Here is a 19,550-nt window from a genome sequence, read left to right as displayed (position 1 = left end):
CTCTTCGATTCTTTTTGGCAGACGTATATTGAGCATCTACTGTGGATCAAACCCCATGCTAGACACTAGGGATGTAAAAATGATTAAGAGACAGTCTTTGGCTCCAAAAAAAGAAATTGTAATAGAGTTCTGTGATCATGGGGTTTCTTTATGGGTTGATGAAAATGTTCTAAAACTGATTCTGGTGGGGGTTGCACAACCTTGTGAATATAGTTAAAACCATTGAATTGTACATTTTAAATGGGTGAGCTGTATGGTATGTGAATTCTATCTCAATGAAACTGTTAGAAAAAAAGGCACAGTAGATGTTGGTTTCTTGAGTGCTCAAATGGCCTGAATACTTCACACCTCTCTGTGTCCATGCCCTTTGCCATGTGACTTTCCTGTGATGGGTGGGGAAATGAAAGAGTCATTTCCCCACCCATCAAATCTGGGTTCACCTTATGAATTGCTATTTCTCATAGAATGCAGGGAAATGACTTGGTGCCAGTGCTGAGCCTGAGACTCAAGAACACTTGCATGTTTCCATTTGACATTTGCTTCACTGCCATTGCCATGAGAACATGCTTAGATAGGAGAAGAGAGACATGTGGTGCAGAGCAGATTCTCTTTAATCATCCCAAGGTCATCCTAGATTAGCCAAAAGCCAGCCAACTCCCAGACATGAGCCCAGTCATGACAAGAAAACCACCCAGTCAAGCCCAACCCTAGTGGTCAACCTTCAAACTTACAAACTCGATATTTTTGGTTTAAGCCACTGTGTTTTGAGATTGTTTGCAGGATTTTTTTTTTTTTTTTTTTTTGGTAGAAATAGGTAACTGATACAGTGGGATAACACAGCATTCAAGTGTCGTCCCATAAACTTGAAGGAAGGCGATAGGATAATGAATGAAATTCAGAGCTTCCTAGTCACCTTCTCTTACAGAGGAGGGGTGGAAGGATTAGAATACATATATTCAATTGTGTGTGTGTGTGTGTGTGCGCAAAAACATACATAAAAATATAAAAATACTGGTCAAAAGTAGTACAAGGTGGTTGGAAATTCCACAGTGACATTTCAAAAATGAGAACTTTACCTTAATTTTTTCAGCATAAAAGTTTTGCCAAACAACATCACAGATATGACATTCATACTAAAAAAAATGCATAACCTCAATCTATGCATGAGAAAATGTCAGAGTAATCCAAATTGTGGAACATTCTAGTTAAAACAACAACAACAACAAACTGGCTGGTACCTAGAAGTGTTAAGGTCATGAACGACAAAACAACAACAACAACAAAAAATTGAGCTACTTTACAAGATGGGAGGAAATAAAGGAGACATGACAATTAAATGAAATGGGGAATCCTTGGATTCTAGAACAGAAAAATGACATTAGTGTAACAATTAGTAAATTTTGAATAAGATCTGTAGATTAGTTAGTAGTAAAAAGTAGTAAATCAATGTTAATTTTAGGTTTCAATAATTGTTCTATATAAATAAGTTCTCAACATTTGTAGAAGCTGGGTGAGGGATTATATGGGAACTGTGTGTACTATTTTTTTAACTTTTTTCTAAGTTTAAAATTATTTCAAGATAAAAGTCTTTTTAAATAAGAAAGTTAGGCCAAGGGTAACATGATCACATTTATATATATATATATATATTTTTTTTTTTTTTAAAGAGGGAAGAGTATATAAAAAACTGTTAACAGCAGCAAATAATGTGTTGACATGCCAGGCACTATTCTAGATATTGGTGGTATAGTAATCAACAAGACAGAAAAATCACTAGGCTCTCTTGTAAATAGAAATATACAGGATAATTTCAGCTGGTGCTAAATACTATGTAGAAAATAAAACAGGCTAAAAGTAGAAACGGATTGGGTGAGCTACTTTAGATTAGGTAGCCAGGAAAACTCTTTTCTGGAAGTGTTACTTGAATGAGATCTGACTGACCCAAAAAACCAACTTCGTGAAGATATGGAAGGGGCATTCTAGACATGGAAAAGCAAAGCAAAGGCCCTGGGGCAGAAGCAAATATGAAGAATGCCAGGAAGAGAAAGGCTAGACTAGCCAGGGTAGAATGTGACCAGGTCAGACTAGAGCATAGGCATTATCCATAGTAGGTAGGTCTGGGTAAAGAGTTTGTGTTTTATGTAAAAAATGAAACCACTGGAAGGTTTTAAGAGGGGTTGGACATGTGACTGACATTCTTAAAAATGTTGTTTCATTTTTTGTGGAAAATGACCAGCAGGTAGACAAGAGTGGAAAGAGGGAAGCCTGTTGGGGGCAACTTCGACAGTCTAGAGAAGGAGGTTGGTGGCTTGATTAGGGTGGTCACTGAAAGTGGAAAGCAGTGAATGATGCCAGATATATTGTGTTGAAGGTGGAGCTGACTAAATTTTGCAGATGGATTGTATGTGGGAGGTGAGGGAAGGCAAGGAATCTAGGATTCCTTGTTATCTTGTGCAACTTGGAGGGATTTGGGTGCCAATTACCTTGGAAGAGTGATGGAGGAACAGTATTCTTGGGGAAAAAAAATCAAGAATTCTGTTTTGGATACATTAGAGACATTAGACCTTCATTATTTCAGGGTGTGTGTGTGTGTGTGTGTGTGTACGTGTATTTTTTTCAGGAACTTACATTTTGGAAAAATAATGACGTTTAGGAACATTCAAAATATGTTAGACCAACCAGGTGCCCCAATGATTCAAATAAAGACAGGGAGCGTATCTCACCTGGAAAAGTTACTGAGCTGAGACTAATATATAGGACAGATGGCTCCATCCTTAAAACAAGCAGTTATAGAAGTCACAAAGAAAAGTGATGTATTAAATTTGTTCCTGAGCGTGAACAATGGTGGGCATCCATGGGTGAACCTTTTTACAATTGTCATCACCCCTGTAAATACGACATCTTTCACGAGGAAAATAAATGAAACCGTGCACATGTCCTTCAGGTTTAGGAAAGGAAACTCTGACCAAATGTGCACGTAGTTAGAGATATCATGGTGATTTCTTTTTCTTTTCTTTTCTTAAAGGAACAGTGCACAGGGCACCTGGGGACTATAGGAGGGTAACTATTGGAGGGACTATGGTATTGCGGCCAAGGGGGTAGACTGTTGAGCCCAAAAACCTGCCACCCTGCCACTCACTGGTGGTGTAGCTTGCAAGTTCCGTAACTTCCCTGTGCCTTAGTTATATCATCCGTAAAATAGGGGGATGATATACAGTAGACCCTGTAGCGCCTGCCCCTTCCCTTCCCCAGATTCCTCTTCTCAGCTGCTGGAGTGTTTCCAGAAGATGGCATTCACCTATTAGCCCTCTTTGGGCATTGCCATGGCTGAGGAAAACTGTCTCTCCTAAGGTCACACCCGCTTCCACAGGCAGCCCACATCCAATGACTGATCAAAAAAGAGTAGAAAGGCCTGAACCTTCGCCCCAATTCAGGGCAGCTGGAAGAGCCTTCCCAGCTCCAGAGCTCCATGTGGGGTTGACTGAAGGCTTCACTGGGCTTCAACCTCAACATCTCACCCTGCCCAATCCTGCTTCCTTCTCCTCCCTTCCCCAAGAGTGTATCCCAAGACCTCTCTCTGAGAAACTTGCAGTGCTAATCACCCTCTCACAGAGTCTGCTTCCTAGAGAGCCCAGCCTGTGAGGTAAGAGTACCCTCCTCCTCTTAGGGGGATCCTTAGGAATAAATAAGTCACCATAATAAGGCACTTAAAAGAGTGTGTGCACACAGTAAGTGGGATATAAGTGTTAGATATTGTTATGGAAGTGTTTTCTTATGAGATTATCAATGCCTACAAAACTACAAATAGTTTTCCCCTTTAGCCATAAAAGGTTCATCACAGTGGTTTGAGTTAATTTTCCATAATTGTGTTACATACAAATAAAGTTAACTTGCTTGTTTTAGGTGATGAGAGGGAAGAAATGTATTTCTGGCCTATTTGTTGCTACTGAGATCCCCTCATTCTTGATTGTCAGGGGGCATCTCTGTTTGCAAACTAACTATAAACACTTTCTCATTTATACATTGGGCTTTTTTTTTAATGGAGAAAAGGTAGATGTGAATTATATTTTTATTAGGCTGTGATTACATACATCTCCTTGATAGAGACTTCTTCGTGCCAGGAATTGGCATTTGTAGGGTCTTCTGAGATGAGGGTCTCATCCTCTGAGATGAGAGGGAACAAATGTCTTGAGCTTAGCCCCATTCTGTTCAGACAGAACAGTTGTGATAACCAGAGGGAGGGATGGATATTAAGCTCATTTTGTCACTGCATTTTTTTTTCCTGGTTCATAAGTACTTGATCCTTATGGACTAAAATAGAGATGGAACTTTTCCCATAAAACTGAAGGTTCTAAAACAAGAATAACCAAAGAGCTTCTGTACTTGAAAGCAGTGAATACAAGATCACATATAGCTAAATTTGAAAAACAAATGTTAACCCAAAAATCGGATTATACATTAGATTAAACCACAGTCTAACACATCAGGAGAAAGAAAGAACTGACAAATGCAAGCTGGATGAAAAGTAGAGGCTATGGTGGGTAAGAATTTATCTTTGTTTTACCCGTAATTCTTCAAAGAGCATTAGGTGTATGATTTGGTTAAAGCCATGTATACAATGTATACAATGTATATAACATGGCTGTATACATTGTATACAGCCATTATACAATGTATATAACATGGCTGTATACAATGTATACAGCCATGTATACAATGTATACAATGTATACATTGTATACATTGTATACAATGTATACAATGTATACTATATTCTTCTTCCAATTAGAAAGCCAAAAAGTTTGTGATTCCATTCCCCCATATGAGTCTAATATTATTCCCTGATACAAAGCCTCCAGCCTGTGAACAGTTTGGGAAATAATCACCAAAAGAAGTGATCCTCCTCTCCTGTTCACTGGGAGTTCTGAGCTGTTTGCTTCTTATCTACCTGTGTTCATCTGAAGGCCTATGGCTTGCATGAGACTCCATGCCACTACCCATGGCAGTTGGGGTACACGTCTTCACTCCAGTGGGCACCTCGTTTCTCAGCCACAAGTTGAGTAAGTTGGGAGTGGCTGGCATAAAGCTTGAGTTTATCATTAATGTCCACCCATCCCACTTTCTTGGCATCGTCACCAGCTTCCAGAGGTAGCTTTCATCATGGTAGTTCACAGCCTCTGTCTCCATCCACGTGTTACCGTGTTCCGAGGATCATCCACATAGCCTTTATAGACCACAAAGTGTTCCTGGCTGAATAGTTTGTGCAATTGTTTCTCCATCTCCTGTGTTTCTGCTCTGGATTTCTGTAAGGAGTTCATGGCTTCCTCACCAAATTCTCTCTTCACTGTGGTACTAATTTTCTCTCCTGGATCCACCATCCCCCCTGGGATGGCCCATGCCCCACAGTCCTTCCTTTTGTTGGCTACAAATTGCAGGATGTTTCTCCCAGAAACAGGGTGGGTAACTGTATTTCCCTTGCTATCCTTTTTCCACCTGGTTAAGATGGGATCTGCAGCATGATTGGGGCCCCAACGCCCCAAAAGCCCTCAGCCAACCAGCCCTGGCCGACGTGCAGGATTTCTAGGTCTACCATTTTCAACCTCATACCAACCGTTCTGGCTCCTTCTCTCAACATGCCCATCCTTTTCATTAAATTTAAGAGAGAAGTTTCTTTCACCCAACAGAGGGTCTGCCCACCTGGGTCCGGCCAAGACTGAGCCGGAAGTGTACTCGACAGCCTTGTACTCTGGCCACGCAACCAGCCAGCTCACTTTCTCGCTGGGGACCTGGCTTCGCCCCACTTTACAGCCAGGGTAAGGCGATGTCCTGGCCTTCTTGTGGGGCGTCTCAGCAGGGCCGTTTGAAACGGACATGATGAAATTTGGAGGAAACCCATGTGAGGAAAACGGGCTGTAGCCGGCTGAGATGTTAGGGCAGCTGCTGGGCCTGACTGCCGCAGAGGCCAAGGCCACAGAGAGAGACACGGTCGCTAAAGCCTTTGCCAGGCAGTGTCCAGCCATTCAGCACCCAGCAGGCTGTAAGGATTTCCGTTGCTCTCAGGTGGGGCGCTTCCAGTCGCAAGGGCAGGGCTCCTGAACTTGCCAGTAGGGGGCCAACGGCACAGCTGAGCAGCGGGGGATGAGGGCCTCACCACAAACCCCGCCCAGCGCCCCCTTGGGGCCATTGCTGCGTTTGTACTTCATTACATTGAAAGATTTCAACGTCTGGAAGGGATTCTAAAGGGTTGAGAACATTGTTCAAACATCACCAACAAAATCAGCACACAACAACAAAAGTGCTTTCTTGCTTAGCAGGGTATTAGCCTTATGGGTAGACTTAGTTCACTAGTCTAGGACCAGTATCTGTTTGGGAGAAGGCAGAAAGAATGTGTTGGAGGCTCTGGGGGACAAAAGGCTCCTTATCTGGGATACTCAAAAGCCTGGTGAGGATGCCCTTGAAGGAGAAAGCTCACTTGGTGCACCCTGCGTGGTCCTGGTGAGAAATCTATGAGGTGTGCACACATGGTATGGCGGATGGTTCCAAATCTCAGGCCCATCATTTTACTAGCTGAATGGCTTAGGCAGGTTGCATAAGCTTTATGTTCAAAGGAGTAATAGATACCGCATACCAGGAGCTGTCAAGCACAGAAGATTGTACTGAGGTCTGGACCATATGGCCTCTGCTCTTAAAGGATTCTGGTTGAGGAGGCAGCACATACATTTAAAAATAGAAGTAGGGACTTCCCTGGTGGCGCAGTGGTTAAGAATCCACCTGCCAATGCAGGGGACACGGGTTCGAGCCCTGGGCCTGGAAGATTCCACATGCTGCAGAGCAACTAAGCCCATGTGTCGCAACTACTGAGCCCGCATGCTGCAACTACTGAAGCCTGCGTGCCTGGAGCCCATGCTCCGCAACAAGAGAAGCCACTGCAAAGAGAAGCCTGCGCACCACAACAAAGCAGCTCCTGCTCGCCACAACTAGAGAAAGCCCACGTGCAGCAATGAAGACCCAACGCAGCCAAAAATAAATAAAGAAAAAAAAAATAGGAGTAACATGGGAAGGGCAGTGCACAGTAATCCTTAAGAGTTGAACACAATCAGGTTCAAGTCCCAGCTTTCCCTCCTTAACTGGGATCTTCTTGGGCAAAGTTACTTAAGTTACATAAGCTCACTTCAGTTTCCTCAAGCATAAGATGGAAATAGAAATATCTACCTCATAGAATTCTGGTGACAATTAAGTAGGTTGTTACATGTAAAGCTGTTAAATAACCAGTCCATCATACATATTCAAAAATGCTAGTTGTCATTACTGTAGTTATCATTAACTTTTTGACCCTGCACCTTGCAAACTGTAGATCAGAACAGGACAGTTGAAATGATCATGGGAATTGAGTGTGGCTCACATATAAGACCAGAGTTAAATAAGCTACGATTCTCTGTCTGGAAAAATTCAGGCTGAAAAACAACAGCATCTAGGTCCTGAAATGATATGTGAAGCAGCGGTACAGGCTAAGTCATTGTATCTAAGAAAACAAACCCTAGGGAAAGGTCTCTGAACATTTGAAACAGATAGTTCTAGGACAAATGGAGTACTATATGCTCTAATTTAAACCCAAAGGATATTTAACATTTCCCAAAATTTGTTCCATGTTACACCACTCCTATGAGAAAGATGTTCAAGGAATAAATGATTTGATGGTCAAATATGTTTGGGAAATTCTACATATTTTATCACCCTCCTTTAAGAATTTAGGATTCATAGAATGTTTTAAAGATCCTGTGAATTCCAGTAGAAACAAATCAACCCAACAGTTTAATTCTGTTTCATCCAGTATTTTCCAAACTACCTGACTAGAGAATGCAATAGCTGGTATTATTTTAAGAAGACACTTCCTCAAGTTTAGAAGAGTTTCGAAATACATATGTGTGCTTCGGGGTAGATCTCTAATCATTTGAAGTTATCGTCATCATCATCACTATTGGAAGACAGCTACTGAATACCCACTCATCACCCTCATAAACTGAATGAGCCAGGCTTCCAAAAGGCTTGAAACCCAGAAACAGCTGGGACTATAGAGAACAAAATGGTAGAAGAGGATTGAAAGCAGACAAATATGAGATCTGGTCATCATTAACCATTGTCATCATTGTTGAGAATTTGCTGTGTGCACTGTACAAAGTACCACTAGAAAAGAAAGATAATCATTAAGGGACATGGTCCCAGCTCTGAAACTCATGTCTTCTTATGGCTTCATTTTTTCAATCATGGAATTCCTATTCTTCTGAGCCTCCTGGAAATGTATTAGGAAAACCACTGATATGAAAATTTACACATTTTGGGAGAAGACACTTGTAAATTCCTCATATTATTTCTGAGCCTCCCGGAAATGTATTAGGAAAACCACTGACATGAAAATTTAAACATTTTGGGAGAAGACACTTGTAAATTCCTCATATTATTATTTCCAGGTATCATAATCTAACTCGCAAGAAACAAATGAAGCAGAAGTATTGGGTCTGGTTCTAGCTTCCCCATCATAGGCTGTTTAGCTCTGCATCCGACCTTGGCTTCCTTGGGTCGTGATTCTTCATATAAAAAGAATCAGATGGCCTCTGTTATCTACAAAAGTCCTTCTGGCTTTAAAATTGTATGATTCCAGGATGTATGAAAATCTCATCATTGGAAGGCCAAGGTCAAATGCTATGAAGCAAAAAGACCAGATGTTCAAATATAAACAACCAGATGCCAGGGGGCAATGACACTCAAGGAAGGCAAGGGAGCAAGGAAGGCATGGTGTGTCAAGTAAATTCAGAATACTGGGCCAAAGAAGAATTGATGGAGCACCTGGAAAGAAACATCAAAACCAGTAATGAGGGGTTTGTTTTGCTTTTAGCATCATCAAAGGGAAGAAGACTTAAATCAGACCATTTGATGATCACAGTGCAAAAGGTGCCCTAAGGGAAGGAAATGAAATACTATAATAGAGACCAAAAGAATTATTTGTTGGGAAACCACTGGGGAGATTCTCTTTCCTAAATTGTCTTCTGAGGCAGAAAAACAAACAAAACTAGACAGAGAGAATGTTCTGGTCCCATCCACGAGAAATCCCTAAAGGAACTCTAAGTACAATCAGAGAACAAATCTTTGACCTGTCACTATGAACTATTCCTGGACTAGAGACTGCCTGTGTGATTCCCATTTTATCAAGAATATTATGGGGACGGGGAGGACCAGGGTGATTACAGGGCCCTAGCAGCGCAAGAATCCCTGATCATCCTTCCAACCTCACTTTGGGAAGCAGAAACAAGTGGTACCAAGCCAACTGGATTATCATGAATTATCCACCTCTTCCCAAAGTGATGCTAAGACTCAACTTCTGAAAGAAATCTGGAAGGAAGGCAGAGAAAAGGGTTTCTCCTCTCTTTAAAGTGATAATACTCATAACAAATAACAACAATAAAATAACTATCATTTACTAAGTGCTTTCTATGTACCAGTCTGTGGCTTACAGGTTCGCCCAGGTTTGACTGCCCAGTTTTGAATCCTGGTTCAGCCTCTTCTTGGCTTGTTGATCTTGGGAAAGTTTCTGAACTCCTTTGGACCTTAGTTTTCTCATCTAGAAATAATAATGCAATCTATGTTAAAGGGTCAATGTGATATAATTCATTTAAAGAGCTTGGAATAATGCCTGACCCATAGTAAGACCTCAACAAATATTACCTATTACAATGATTATTATTAATTACTTTACATTTATTATTTCACCTAATTCTCAAACAACCCTATGAGTTAGGCACATATACTAATAATATCACCAATTAACAGACTGAGGATATGGCAGTTCACAGAAGTTAAATAACTTGCCTAAAGTCACACAGTTAGTTACTGGTATATGTTTCAGAATTGGAAAAGCTTGACAATAATAAACTTGTATTTCATTGATAGTATAAATGCATGTTGGATTTGACTTTATATGGCAAAATGTCACCACTTTATTATACCTATTAAAAAATTTAAGTTATATTAAGATGGTTCTGCTAGGTTCACTCTGTATAAGAGGAAGAGATTGGTGAGAGACAATGAAACCATTAGCAACCTTATTGTAGTGACACAATTGTAAAGAGAAAATGCCCTGAATCATGGGCCAGTTCAGACTAGAAAAACAAGTCAGAGATATCCTGACGTGGAAGGGGGAGGCCTGAAGAGAAGGAAGAGTCAAAGACCACCCATTTTAATCTTAAAGGGCCCAAAGGATGGTGGTAACAGGTAGAAACAGGGAAGTCAGGAGGACAGTTGGCAATGGGGAGTTCGCTTTTAGATGGACAGAGCATGGGGTGATGGCTGGGAATTCGAGATTCTGCCACTGACATCTCTGTGCCTTAGTTTCCTCTCCTACAAAATGAGGAGTTGATCTAGAATTAATCCTTTGGATTCCTTCCAGCTTCCTAGAGGATGCATGTAAATGAAATAGAGGAAGTGGAAGAAATATCGGGGCTTAAAGAGTCAGTGAGTGCTCAAGATATTGGGTCATTAGTCTGGCTTTGATGTAAAAGAGGAAAATGGGACAATGATTGACATTTTTAAGATTAAAGAAAACTGTGCCTTTTAAGAAATTACTTAGGTGGGATAATTAATATAGTCATATCTAGAATGGAGGCTGTCTCCAAATTAACCCAAGAAATCTAAACTAAAATGTATAAGAATCAAAGTCAAGTAGCCTTTATTTGTCAGAGAGATAAACTTCAGTTTGTGTGGTGTGATGTGAAGGTGTTACGAAAGTCCAGCTGCCCCAAAAATATCTTTCTGATCCTCTTAAAATGTTGCCTGGATTTCCACCATTAAAATAAATCCCTTTGAATGTGGTTTGTCTTGTAAAATGCACATTTATTTCACATTCAGCTGTTGTCATGCTTTCTGGTGAATTAGTGAAGCAGGCTGACAACTAGCTAAGGACAACCAACCGAGGAGACAAAGCTTTGGAGGAGGAGGTGGAAGGGATCCTTTTTTTTTTTTTTTAACATCTTTATTGGAGTATAATTGCTTTACAATGGTGTGTTAGTTTCTGCTTTATAACAAAGTGAATCAGCTATACATATACATATGTTCCCATATCTCTTCTCTCTTGCATCTCCCTCCCTCCCACCCTCCCTATGCCACCCCTCTAGGTGGTCACAAAGCACGGAGCTGATCTCCCTGTGCTATGCGGTGCTTCCCACTAGCTATCTATTTTATGTTTAGTAGTGTAGATATGTCCATGCCACTCTCTCACTTTGTCACATCTTACCCTTCCCCCTCCCCATATCCTCAAGTCCATTCTCTAGTAGGTCTGTGTCTTTATTCCCGTCTTGCCACTAGGTTCTTCATGACCTTTTTTTTTTTTCCCTTAGATTCCATATCCTTTTGATATGTGTGGCATTGCTCACATCAGTCAGTTCAGCGATGTGTGGGCTCCTGTTGTGCCCGAGCTACGTTCCAGAGGTGAAAAGGTTAGTAGATTGTGGTTCATTGCCTCGAGATGCTTACAGTCCAGAGAGTGGGCTTCATGAAGGTCATGGAGCTGGGGGAGTTTTGAAAAGCGGGACCAGAGACTCAGAAAGGAAAGGTGGAGGGACAAAGAAGATTCTCTACCATCACAATCTCATTGAAGGATTGGACACTTGATTCAAGGAAGGCTTTTTCTTGATCTCAGTGAGTTCCCCTAAGGATCCACCAAAATTTAAACTGGCAGCTTTGATACTCCATTGGCTGCAGAATGACAGATCATTCCAACTCCTTTAATTAAATGATTTTTTTGGTCCTTTGAAATTTAAATTAGTAAAATTTGACTATATCAGAACTTGTCAGCTATATTGTTGACTACGAAACACACGTCCATTGCTATTTTTCACGTCCCTCTCCTCTTGCGGAACTTCACATATGCAGGACTGACCGCACAGTGGGATTGCTGAGGCTGGTGGAAATGTAGAGGAATGGGAGCTAGAAGGATAACTGAGCACTTCTTTAAACAGCAGACCAGAGGAGCACCATAGTCCCATAGATGGCATTCAACAAGGACCCTGAGACATAACTTCTAGTGATGGAGAGGATATTCAACTATGGCTTAAAAGATTTGGGGGACTAGTTGTGGCTCTGATATTTGCTAGCTGAATAACTATAGGAAAACGTTACAATACTCACCTATATTTATTGAAGACAGACTATATGACAGGTACTGTGCTATGTGTTTTACTTGTAAAAACATTTAATTCTTTCAACAACCCACTGAGGTAGGTTCTATCATGTTTCCTGTTTCATACATGAGGAAACTTAAACACAGATAACTTCAAGATCATATTACCTAACATTTGTCAAAGCAGGGATTTGAATACAGGTAGTCAAACTCTAATGCCTGTGGTTAACTACTATGATATACTAGTTACCTAAGTCTTTGAGGCCTCAGTTCCCTTAAAAATGGACATGTTGGGTCAGACAATGTCTAGATCTCTTTCTGGCTTTAAAATGTTATGATTCTAATTATATGAATTATACCTGTACTTAATATACTTGGGGTTAATCTCTGTTTCTGGGTGGTCTGTCTTAGAGAACTGAGCTCCAAAGACAAATTTCTGAAATCTGGTCTTATTTCCTAGCCATCTCTTGTGTTTCATTCGAGTTGGACCATATTATTCGCTGCTCCACCAAGAATGTCCTTCCTCAATCTCCATCTATTGAAATTCTACCCAGTCTTCAGAAACCAACTGAAATGCCACCTCTTTCAAGTAGCCATTCTCAATCTTTGGAGATTTAGACTGGAGATGTATTAGACTGTTGGGGGGTGGGATCTAGCAAAAATATCTGTGTTAATGAAAGGAAAAGATGTAGGATAAGGAGAAGAAAGGGTGGAGGGAAACACTTGGAGATGAGGAAGGTTAAGAGGACCATCAGCAGTGTCGTTGGTGACCCACACCAGCAAACCCTTTCCTGAGATACACAATCATGAAGCCACCAAAGTTCTATTCAATGATGCCTAGCTAGTAGGTGTGAGGTGAGGATTAAAATGAGATAACATAGGTGAAATAGTGTCTAGAGAGGCAACAATGTGATAGTTCCGAACTCCATTACCTACATAGGAACTCGCTCATCTCCTTCATGCTGAAGAAGGCTGCCCGCCTGCCCAGGAAGGAGTAGGACAAGCAGAGGTGGGACGGGACTCAGTGGGGGAAAAAGAGGTCAGGAGGAGGTATATGGGAACGCAAGGAGAAAAATGAGAGCCAGAGATAGAGAAGTAAGGGAGAAAAAGTAAACATACAGGAGTCATGGGAGAGAAGAGGATGGAAGGAGAAGTGGAAGCAAAAGGGCAAAGAGAAGAAGAAAGAGGAAGGGAGTTCTGGGGCTTGGAAAGAAAAAGTTTGCGCTGCCCTGGCAAAACCCATCCCCCAGAGGAAGAGTCCTGGAGGTAAGCAAGTGAAGCACCCAAGTCCAGAGCGCTCTCAGATTCCTTCTCGTTTCTCTGTTCTCATCTGTTATTGGAGGGGTTCTGACCCCTGCCCTCTGCTGCTTTCTACCACTGGGTGGTCCTGGAAGGTGAGAGGAAGGAAGGAGCCAGGGGATTCCTTCCACTCTCTCTGCTTTGGGAGGCATCTCCAGCAGTAGTTGCACTTCCTTCATGGCTCCAGCTCCCACTGGACAAGCCTTCATGGTTTTGGCAGCCTCCTCCCTTTGTCCCTCCAGCCCTAGGGGAAGAGATGTACCCAGCAGTTGCTAATCTCAGGGTTGCCTCACCTTCTCCTGGTTGTAATTCTAGTTCTTTCAACAGCTTTGTAACTAATGCACTGCATTAAATTATCACTATTGAAGTACCTGGAAAAGAAAACTTTACTTTCACTTGGATTCACCCTTGGAGTTCAAAGACAGCTCTCTCAGGGAAAGCCATGCATGTCGTGAGAGAAAGAAATCCAGCCATCCCAAGAGTTACAAAGGGTCAGGGGCCACTTCTCTAGTGTTTGATTAGAGAGTGATGAATCCACAGTGGCTGCCAGAGTTGAGGAACTCTAGCCAGGGAATTATCTGTAAAATGACTGGGTTTGTGGCCATTCGTGTCCATTCCTTCATGATTTACTGTACTCACTTTGATCACCTTGAACCTCAGTATAAGGAACATCTCAGTTTTATTCCTCCCAGGGTTATTAAGTGCCCATGATGAGTATAGAGGGCCCATAGCTAGGTGTGGTGAGGCGGAGACACAGAGACATATTGGGAGGACATTCTCAGTTTTTGGAAGTGTTTGCTTTTTGCAAGATAAGGTTTGTGGATGGTCTATCAAGAGACCCTTTTGATACTCTCATGAGTTTTTGCAGTTCCAGCAGAGCTGCAGACACTCAATTTTATTCTTCGGGCGTTCATCTCTCCCATCCCCAGAGCCCTGTTAAAACCAGGTTCCTGTTCTTAGGAATTCACAGCCTAGTGGGGACACTGAGTGGGCACACGACTGACCCTCAGGCCAGGCTGATGGCAGCCACAAGGGAGGATTCTGCACAGGCGTCGGGGAGGCTGCACAGAGATGGTGGACAAGTTGAGTCTATTAAAGTTTGACAGGTAGAGGGGGCTACGGGTCTTCTGGCAGAGAACAGAGCAGGATCAAAATCAATTGTGAAAGAACAGGGGCATCTGAGGTGTTGTCTGTAGACAAGGGTTTTGGGGGAGAGGGTTGGGCACTGGAAAAGAGGCTGAAAGGTGGAGGCCCAGCTATGGAAGACTCTGAGACTAAGCAATTGGGGTTTGAGGCTACGGGAGTCATCGGAGGATATTGAGCATCATGTGGCAAGGTCAATTCTGGGATGGCAACTTTGAATTCTGCGCAGAGGACGGATTTACACGCAGAGAACCTGGAGACAGGCGAAGGAACTGCGAGGTCCCAGAGATAGCTCATAATGGGAAGCCTCAGCTTGACCATCACCAAAGGGGCATGTAAACCTCAATTGAGCGGCTTTTCTCTCCACCAAGGGCAAGCGTCCTCCGTGTGTGTGTGTGTGTGTGTGTGTGTGTGTTGGCGGGGGGGGGGTGGTAAGGGGGGGGGTTCCTTCTACGGCTGGAAGATACGAGGACTCCAGCCTCCGAAGTTTCGAATTTCTCCTTGCCAAGGTCGGGCCCCTACAGGTGGGCGCTTTCGAGCCCCGGTCCAACGTGCGGGCTCCGCGCCCGGCCGCCGCCGCGGCTCGTCCCCTCCAGGCCCGGACGCCGCCGCGGGCCGTGCCGGGCAGGGCGCTCCGGGAGCTGCGCGGCGGCTGCTCGAGGAGGCCTGGCGGGCGGCGGCGAGAGGCTGTGCCCCAGTTTGTGTCCAATCAGGGAGTGCGGGCTGTGCCCCGAGCCGGGCAGCAATGCGTAAACAAACCCACGGCAACTCCTCCGCCCCCTCGGCGCGCTCGCCCCGCGCCCGCCGCCGCCGCCGCCGCCGCCGCCGCCGCCGCCGCCGCCGCCGCCGCCGGCTCTGCTCGCCTCGCGCCCGCCCGCCGGGCCGCCCCCCCAACCGCCCCGCCCGCGGCCCCGCCCCGCCCCCGCCGGCGCGGGCGCCCTCACCTACCGCCCCACGCGCGCGCGCTCGCGCACCACGCGCCCCGCGCGGCCCGCCCGGCTCGTGGCCTCCCGAGAGCAAGGTAAGGGCGATGCGCCGGGACGCGGGCGGTTCCCCCGCCCGGCGTGGCCGGGGGAAGTTTCTGGCGTCGCCGTATTCCGCCGGGCCGGGAGGAGGCCCCCGGCGGCAGGGGAGCCCAGTGAGCGGGAGGGGGCCGCCAGGCGCCTGGGGGTCACAAGTTGCCTAACCTGCCATCGGGGCGGGCCGGCGGGCTGCGCGGCGGGGCGGGCGTCGCGCCGAGAGGGGCTGGAAGCGCGGCGGGCGAGGGGAGGGCCCCGAGGAACTTTCTCCTCCCCGGAGGGGCTCCTGCCAGCCCCGGCTGCGGCCCGGCCGCCGGAGCGGCTGGCTCCCCGGCTGGAGGGAGCCCGTGAAACGTGTTTGAAGAAGCTGACGCAGTTTGTGACGCTCGCGGCTTCCTGACGGGGACCGGCAGCGGCAGCGCCTTCTCCGAGGAGGGACGAGCCGAGGCGGCGCTCGGGCCCTTCCCCCCGCCCGGAGCCGCGCGCCCCGGCGCCTAGTTGGGGGGCTGGGGGCTCGGGGCGCGAGCATCCAGTGGAGGCCGGGAGTCGGGCCCCGGCAGCGCGCGTCGCTTCCGTTTTGATTAGCTCGGGTTATTATATAAGATGTCACGGAGAGGAAAGGGGCGAGCGGGCGGCGCGTTGGCCTTCCGCGAGGGGCGGGGAGGGGCGGGAGGCAGGGCGGGCAGGGACCCACCTGTGCGCCCTCCGCGCCCCCTGCGGGTGTTGCCCGCGCGCCTGCCGGGGACGGGGAGGTGCGGGGCGGCGGCCGGGTGGACCGACGTGCCCGCCGCTCCCCTCCCGCCCCCGGGAACACTCGGGCAGCGGCCGAAACGTGCCGTTTCCTCTCCGCCGCCTTGCCTGGGTCGACTCGTTTCTAGCTCCGGGCGTTTGTACTTTGAAACATTTGTTTAATATTAAAGAAGCTGCGTGTGCGGCCGTCCTAGTGCGCCCGGAACGTGTGGCCGTGGGCTCCGGGGCGGTGAATGAATCATCGGCTCGCAGACTGGGCGCCGATGATTCCTGCGGGGTCCACCCCGCGCGTACTCGCCGTGTGCCTCTGACCCAGGGACGGCGACCCTTCCTCGGCGGTGACGCCTTGGAGGGCCGCGGGAGAGGGAATGCAAAAGGGCGGCGGCTTATTTTCCCCCCTCCCTCCGCAATTTGGGGGAACTTTGGGGGTGTCAGAGTCCCCACATTTCCCGAGGCTTGTTTCCCGTTCTTAGAAGAGTTACAAGATTCCACCTGGCTGTGTTGATGAGTCGGTGGAGGAGCGCTGATTCGCTGCAGGGTTGCATCCTCTCTCATTCAGAATCTGGATGGCTCTGAAGGAATCCTTCTAGTAATTGCCTCTACTTAAGTACCAATAAAGTAATTAGCAAAAAGTTTAAAAGTTAGTGGATCTTAAAAGAAAAATCAGTGGCTCCTAAGTAGAGGAGTTCTACTTAAAGGTTTAGGTTTTGGGTTTTGTTTTGTTTTGTTTTAATGAGCCAAATCCTAAAAGGAACCTAGTTTGCCAGAAATTAAGAACTTTTGACCACTGTGACCACCCTTGAAGACTCAACTTGACTCATTCCCACCATACCCCCACACTTGTAGGATTAAGAATAAAGTTTTCTCATCATTTAGGACTCACCTCAGACGGCATCTACTCAGCAAGGCCCTCTTGATCACCTTAAGTAACCTCTCACCCCTCACCCCAGGGACCACCCCCAGTCCTATTTTATTTTCTTCATAGCACTTAATCGCTATCTGAAAGGATTTTCTTGGGTGTTCTTTAAGTCCTGTCCCTCTGCACTAGAAGGTAAGCTCTACTCTGGCAGGAATTTTTGCCTGATTTGTTCATTGCTATAACTCTAACACCTAGAACAGTGCCTGGCATATTAGGCAGTCAGGATTTGTTGACTAGTGAATGAATAAATTCCTTTTTCCTGATTTGTTGGTGGGACTATCTTTGACAGTTGAAATTTACTGCCTTGTGTGGGCAAGGCACTAAGATGGTACAGTTCTAATTTCTTTTCTTCCAGTTTTCTTTTGATTGATTCATTTCCTCCTCTATGCTGTTAACTTACAGCACAAGATGGGTTTGAGCATCATATCCTAAGATGCTGAGTACAAGGCATGTGGAGCCTTGTCGAGAGAAAGGGTGTTAGCTGTATAAGTTAATGGATGATTAAAAATATTATCTGTGCTAGTTGAAAAAAAAGGTACAGGATATTGAAAGGGAATGGGCAAAGTCAGATTCCCACAGTGCTATATGTTTCCACTTGTATTTGAGATACTGATATTTCTATATTCCTCCCTCTCCACTGCCTGCACACCAACCTCAGATTGAGCTGCAGTTTGGGAAGGTCCATAGTAGGTAGCATTTACTATGAAGTATTAATTTAACTAAACAAATACAAGATACACATCTCTGCAGGGGCCTTAACTCTGTTGTTGTTAGTGTCAATGGCTTAACTCCGTAGAAGAGTAGATAGAAGGAGTTATTTTAAATTATATTTTAATTTTAACATCTTAAATTAATTGTAAAGAATTAAGTTAAAACTATGTCAGTGATATAATGGAAGAAGGATTAGAATGTCGTGCTTCATACTACCTCCTTTGAGAATAAATTTTAGTAAACTTTTTAATTATAAATAACAAACTTTGGAGGCATATTAGTTGGCTTTATACTTGTAGGAATATTTTCAGAACTCAGTGCCTCCAAAGTCACTGCCAAAGAAGAGTGGGCTTCCAGGAGTTCCCTTTCCATAGCAGTAGCTGCGAGCACTTTCAGAAGTGTAATCTCAAGAGTGAGCTCAGACATAATACAGTTTGAAAGCTAAAAGGGACCTTGAAATTGGTTGGCATAGTTCATTCCTTTTTATCAGTCCCTTTACTGAGGTAACTAAGGCACAGTGAGATGACTTGCCCAGTGTGCAGGTCTGGGATTAGAACCAAGGGTCCTGACTTCTTGTTGGAAGTCGTCAAATCAGCCAGAGGTCCTATAGTTGGGGGACGAGTGGTCCCTCTGCTTAGTGGACTGTCTGCCTCTTGCTGGTGAACTCTCAGGGAGTGAAATGAGGTCGTATTCAACTTTGTAGCCTCCGATGTGCCTTGGACATCTAGGGGCTCAACACATACTTGTTGGGTGTAGTTGGACAAATGTATTTTAAGTTGAGAATATATTTAAGGATTGAGAAACCAGAAAAACATATCTCTTTTCCAGAATGAAGATGTTTTTGATAAGAGAGTCAGAATGTTGGCAGTAATTAACCTTAGAACTTTTATAGTAATGAGGTTGCTGTTTAATTTTCATGCCTCCAGAATTTCAAATAAAATGGCTTACAACTTGTAAGTGTGAGCACTTGCTTAGGTGGCATAATTATTCACTGAAGAAACAATCGGAGGCTGTTTCAGGACACCTGGTAGGTCTTGCCTTTGCCACGGTGTCCAATTAGAAAAGCCTAGACTGTACAGCCAGATAGAATTGGGACCTAAGCTCGGCTCTGCCCCTAACAAGCAGGGCTCTCTGTAGCAAGTTACTTAACTTTTTTGACCATTCTCTTGTCTCTGAATGGGGGTAATACCACCTACCTTGAACGATTGTTGTGACACTGGGGTAAGGTATGGAAAGTGCCTCATGTACACTAGGCCCTTAATAAATGGTAGCAGTTGTATTATGATTTCTGATTTAAGTGACCAGGGGAGCAGCTTAATTTCTTAAAGCTTCAGTTTTATCAGCTGGAGAGTTGGTGATTGGCATGGAAGGAGAGGAATTAAATGATCTCTAAGATCTTATCTAACTGTATAGTTTAAGGAACTGATAAAGAATGCACAGTTCTACAATTTTAGTTGAAATGATTCATATATCCTTGATCTAAAGAGCAACTGCAAAAATGGTTAATTTCTAGGCCTTCCTAAGAATTTGGCTTAATTAG

General features: G+C 44.7%; 1 protein-coding gene and 1 pseudogene across 4 annotated transcripts in view; one reads left to right on the top strand and one right to left on the bottom strand.

The window, feature by feature from the left end:
* Positions 1 to 3,894: 3,894 nt before the first annotated feature.
* On the bottom strand, positions 3,895 to 17,423 carry LOC309642339 (ADP-ribose pyrophosphatase, mitochondrial pseudogene; annotated as a pseudogene). Its single transcript, XR_014268604.1, has 2 exons — positions 15,799 to 17,423; positions 3,895 to 9,616 (listed from the first exon to the last, which is right to left on the bottom strand). The product of XR_014268604.1 is annotated as an ADP-ribose pyrophosphatase, mitochondrial pseudogene (transcript).
* Positions 15,492 to 19,550, top strand: part of PCGF5 (polycomb group ring finger 5) — a 115,240-nt gene continuing 111,181 nt past the window's right edge. For all 3 annotated transcript variants that reach the window (XM_082423942.1, XM_082423943.1, XM_082423941.1), the window contains exon 1: positions 15,492 to 15,632. The gene's annotated coding sequence lies outside the window, so the exon portion shown is untranslated. The remainder of the gene's footprint in view (positions 15,633 to 19,550) is intronic.

Source organism: Balaenoptera physalus (assembly GCF_965194825.1).
Source record: "Balaenoptera physalus genome assembly, chromosome: 14".
NCBI classification, from domain to species: Eukaryota; Metazoa; Chordata; class Mammalia; order Artiodactyla; family Balaenopteridae; genus Balaenoptera; species Balaenoptera physalus.
Note: the sequence above shows the minus strand (reverse complement) of the source record. Positions and strands in the feature narration are given on the sequence as shown.